The sequence below is a fragment of the Diuraphis noxia genome, unplaced genomic scaffold (assembly GCF_037042655.1).
Source record: "Diuraphis noxia isolate RWA-SAM2 unplaced genomic scaffold, SU_Dnox_SAM2 contig0002, whole genome shotgun sequence".
NCBI lineage: Eukaryota > Metazoa > Arthropoda > Insecta > Hemiptera > Aphididae > Diuraphis > Diuraphis noxia.
This window is the reverse complement of record NW_028301712.1, coordinates 35,588,488-35,593,949: the sequence shown is the minus strand read 5'-3', so window position 1 is coordinate 35,593,949 and position 5,462 is coordinate 35,588,488.

Below are 5,462 nucleotides of genomic sequence, written 5' to 3'. Positions count from 1 at the left end.
CATTAATAAATGTAGTGGAAATCCAGGAGGGTTGAGTAAATTGAGAAATTCAACTAGATAATGCATCATTTACTTCCAGTACTGAATTTAGTGATCTGTATTCCATATTTTTTGCTTTGAAGGAGTCCAATAATATGCTACTCAATGACGATGTACATCCAACACCCATGATTATATAGCAGAGCAACTTCTTCAGTCTTTTTTGTCATTTCTTATCCAAAATTAAGTACAAATTAAAAAATAAATAAATAAATATTTACCGTGCTAATTATTATTCCGTTTTGTAAACAACGCCACGTCCGTTTGCTAATGTGTTACAATAGCGTAGGTGGATTAAATCATTCGCGTCAAACAATAGTAGATTAACACAAAAACTTAAACTGAACGTTTTTTGAAAAAAGACAAAAGGATATTATTACATCCACAACGAAATCGTTTATTTTAATTTGTACATTTATACAATAATAATAATAATAATGTACGGAATCTTCAGATCAAAAGCTTGCCACTCAAGAAGCATCATAGAATAATATTTTAATATAATTACTTAAATATTGACCCAAGGAAATAATAATATTATGATTACGTGTTATTGTTTATTAGTTTACATTAGCTCCATTTGTTTACAAACAATGCGTAGGTAATATTAATACTTTTAGATTGACTGTTATATTGGTTATAATTTTCAATTTAACTTTATCCTCAGTATGCATGTACAACTCTTACCGAGTTCAGTGCCTAAATGAATTGGACTACAAATAATAAAACATAGATTAAATAAAATTTAAAAAAATAGTATCGACATTTAAATTTTTATATATGATGACGCTGAAATAAAATATAATAATGAATAATTTTCGTAGTTTCTAAATATTAAATTGCAGACAAGATTTTAGCGATGATATTTCTTATTTTTCCTCATACAATTCATATTTTACGTTTAACTGCATTACTTAGGTTCGTTCAAACAGGTGAAAAATAGTTAAATATGAGCTTAGTAATATTAACTTAATATTACGTAATAAATACTATTAAAACATTGTTCCATTCCCTATCCCATCAAATGTACAGTACATCTTTGTATTTCTATATTTTATACATATATACAACACTGGAAACTTGAAAATCAATATTTATATAGTTGTATCATTTTATTTATTTAAATTTATTAACGCTATATAACAAGATCTGATTCAGGGACAGGTTGAATGTGTATTACTATAATAAATTGAAAACTTAAAACTATGTGATGCTATACATTGAATACGAATAATTAATTGATGTAGTTATTATAGGAGAAATGGATTATTTAACTTATAGGTGGTATGATTCGAGGGCAGTTCCAAAAAAGTTCAGAAGACGGGATAACAAATGATATTATAATAATTGTAAAATAATTCGTTATAATATTGATTATTTTCTACTTGGGCATAACATTTAGAACTATTTTCTTTACGCCAAGACACAAATCTTTAACTTCAGACTACATACCTAATTTATTAAATTAAACTAATGCATAAATATTAGTTTTGATTATTTATTTTAAAAAACAGATACTGACATTACATTTGTTTAATCATCAGCAGCCCTGTATATTTAATACACTAAAAAACATTGAAATATTCATGCTTTGTATATAAATATAATATTGCCATAAATTGTATTATTTGCTAAATTATGTCAACTCAGTGACAATAATATTACTACTTGAAAGTTTACGGTAAACACATCATTAATATTCGTCCAATATGAAAAAATGTATAATCATACAATATAAATAAATGTATGATATGAAAAAATAAATAAATAAGCTTCAAAAACAATTTTTTTTTAAAGAAGAAGAATCCACAAAAAATAAACTTTAAATACCAAAATATCATGTACAATTATTTTATCACTTAACTGGTAACTGGTTTACAATTTCAATAAAAATGCATTAAAAAGTTGTATGTATTTACGAGTATATACACTATAATGTCTAAATTATGCAATTATAATTATGTATTTTAAATGATATGCCTTGAATTGAATTCAATCTAAGCACGATATTTATTTATTTTAAATTCAGAATGAAAATTTTCGATATTCTAAATCGTTATAACTTTACATTTTATATATAAAACCAAAATACATCCACCTAAAATCAATACGTAAATAAAAATTTATCTTGTTTTCATTATGATGTTTACCGATCCTAGTTAACTCTCATCGTCTTTGAATGAATTAAAGATTAGTCTGACGTCTTCTTTCTGATGAATTGACATGCAATCATCCCAGAAATCACATTGCCATAGATGAACAAAAATCGAATGTGTTAACGTTTTACATCGTCAAAACATCGGATTCTGACACTACGCAATGGCCGAGAAGGTTTGCAGACATTTCCCCCCACGTCACAACCAGTACCTCATTGCTTATCGCTGAAGCATTAAACCTGAAGAACATTTATTATGTGTATTGAATTATTATATCATATAATATGAATATTGAAATTCACAGTAGGAGGTGGCAGAAAAATGAATTTCATGTTTTTGATCGTACTTTTTTCGTATCCATCGATACACTTGTAACCACAATAATATTATGCTAAAATATAAGAATAACACATAGGTATTTTGATGTTTAACTGTGATGGAATATTATTTTAATGCATTTATCCATTCATAATTCATAAATTTCGAACTGTTAACTACCGCTAGATGTTTCGCCATATGTCTGCCATTTTGAACTATAGTTAATTACTATCAATAAAGACAATAATATTAAACCAATAATTTATAAGCAATAAAACTTTAACAGTAATATATATATAGGACGGTATACTCCAGTTGGAATTGTGATACATTGTTATATTTTCCCAAAATGTTATTGCTTATAAATATTTATCAAGTATTAAGCCATCAGAATTTTTGAACAGATAGTATTATTTTGTTCTTATAAAAACTCTATAAATTAAACAAACAATATATGACATTTCAAAAAAAAAAAAATAATAATAATAGAGTGTTAAAAAAATTGACAAATACATTATCTAATACCCAATAATGTATTACAAATTATAATTAAATTACATTTGTCATATTAATAAGAAAAAAAAAGAAAAAACGCTTATTCTTCTGGGCCCCCATTGGGCCTAACCCCCCAATTCGAATGTATAGATATACGCCTGGTAATGCATTATATTATTAAAGTATTTGAAATTTAATTTACAATTATATATTAATTATAATTTAAAAACTTCTACAATATTTTTCATCGAACAAATTGGTAACCTGATTTAAAAATAAAACAAAAATTAAAATGGTATGTTTTCGACCAGATGAGATTAATACTTGAAAATCTTTAGCAAGTTCCAAGAAACTACCTATCGCGGAAATAGATTTTATCGTAATTCTAAAGCAACATAACAATTAGTGAAAACCCTACCTCTTTTTAGTTTTGCACTGTTGATGCGGAATCGCTATTTAATGAACTTAATAATGTTTTACTTTTTAAAGTTGCACTGAATTTTCATATTTATTCTCAACGAATTTAAATTAGATTTTCTGCTGAAGCGTACCTTCCTATACTTAATTGATGTTTTTCATTAGATCAAAAACATAATATGGATGGTAAATATTTATCTATAAATTACTTAAAACAAGACCTATAGGTATTACTCATTTCATGCAACGTTTTCTAAATTGAAATTTGAATGAAAAGTTTCCGAGTTATTTGAATATACTATGTTAGCACTAAAGATAAAGTTTTTAATAATTATTTCGCATAAAATATAAATAAATAATAATAGGTAATGACTTGATATAGTTGTAATAAATTATACTTGAACAAAGTGTATGAATTATGAAATGTTTATAAATAAGTATGAATTTCCATAATTTTTAATCCATCACAAAGTTAATAACAAAAATAAAACTCATTTAACTTTTTATTTATTTATATCATCATTAAAAAAAAAAACCATACACATAACAATTTAAAGAATGGTTGCTATAATTTGAAAAAATAAATTTTTCATTATTCATTACTATATGACACTCATCATAGTACACAAATTTAAGTAATAATTTTATATTAATATATTTTTAAGTAGGTATACACGTAAAAGTTTTAAAAATACAAATTTGAATAAACTCATATTTTAAAGAAACATTATAAAGCCGCATGCTATGCGGATCACACAATAGGCTGTACACACGTAATTATGTATATCTATGTCGCTGTCGCATTCACGCCGAAAAACACGTTTGATAATTATATTATCGTATACTCATATGTTCAACTAATTATTCCGTACACTACATAATACATTATATAATACCTATACGGACGTATACAGATTGCCTAATGTATGATAATATATAGCGTACACACAAGTACAACATTCGATTACAGTATAGGTCCTACAATATATACCTATATTATGATTCACTGCAGCGAAGCTCCAAATGCGATTTTGATGATCACCATGGGATTCGATGTATTCTTTTCTTTACGCGACGGATTTTTTTTTTTCTATCTTTTGTCAAATATCTCACAACACTACTCCGCGAACGAATTTCAAAAGATTTCTCTGCATCTCGGATGAATGGCATTCCCTATTCCTAGTGCATAATAACAGCGAATGAGTGAATGATTCGTTTTCGAGCGCTTTGAATGCTCACTAGGAATTACCGTAACGAGTTTTAGTTTGAACGAAAAACGAAACGGGCAACCAATATTAATACGAGACAATAATATTATATTATATAGTATAGATATAGAATCTTTCACAATAATACAGTCATACAAAAACTGAGTCTTGGAATAATTAAATATACTTATTTTGACCATATTTTCAAATTCTTGAGATGTTTTTAATTACTTAAGGAGTTTTCTATGAAGATGTTAATTTTTAATTTTTACATGAATACAAGATAATAACCATTTTCTACTGTAATTGTATAGTGGATAATTTTTCTGAAAATGTTTACGTAACTATCAAAACCAAAATTCGTCACTTAAGTTTTTAAATCTTCATTTTATGTGCCTACTAAAGATAATGGGTTATAAAAGTATAGAGAATATGGAAAATAAAAAATTCTAGTAGTTTATATCTACCTATCAATATATATATATGTATATATAATTTATAAAAATGGTTCAAATATTATAAAATACTAAACCTGATATTACATATTTTTAAACCATTTTTAAAGACGATTATCCTTAAAAGGATATAAACACATTATTTCATTTCTCTTTCTAGTCATCACGCATAATAAATAAAACATAATTACGTAGAATAATTTTTTAATGTTTTTGATTAATTGATTTGTCCAAATATTGTCTCAAAACAATTTAAACATAATTTAAATTTACAAATAAGTCAAATAATAATAAAATATAAAATTTATATATCGAACCCTCAAAAATGTTATCTTACATAATTTTTATTATTTGCGATTTACTCTAAGATTGCT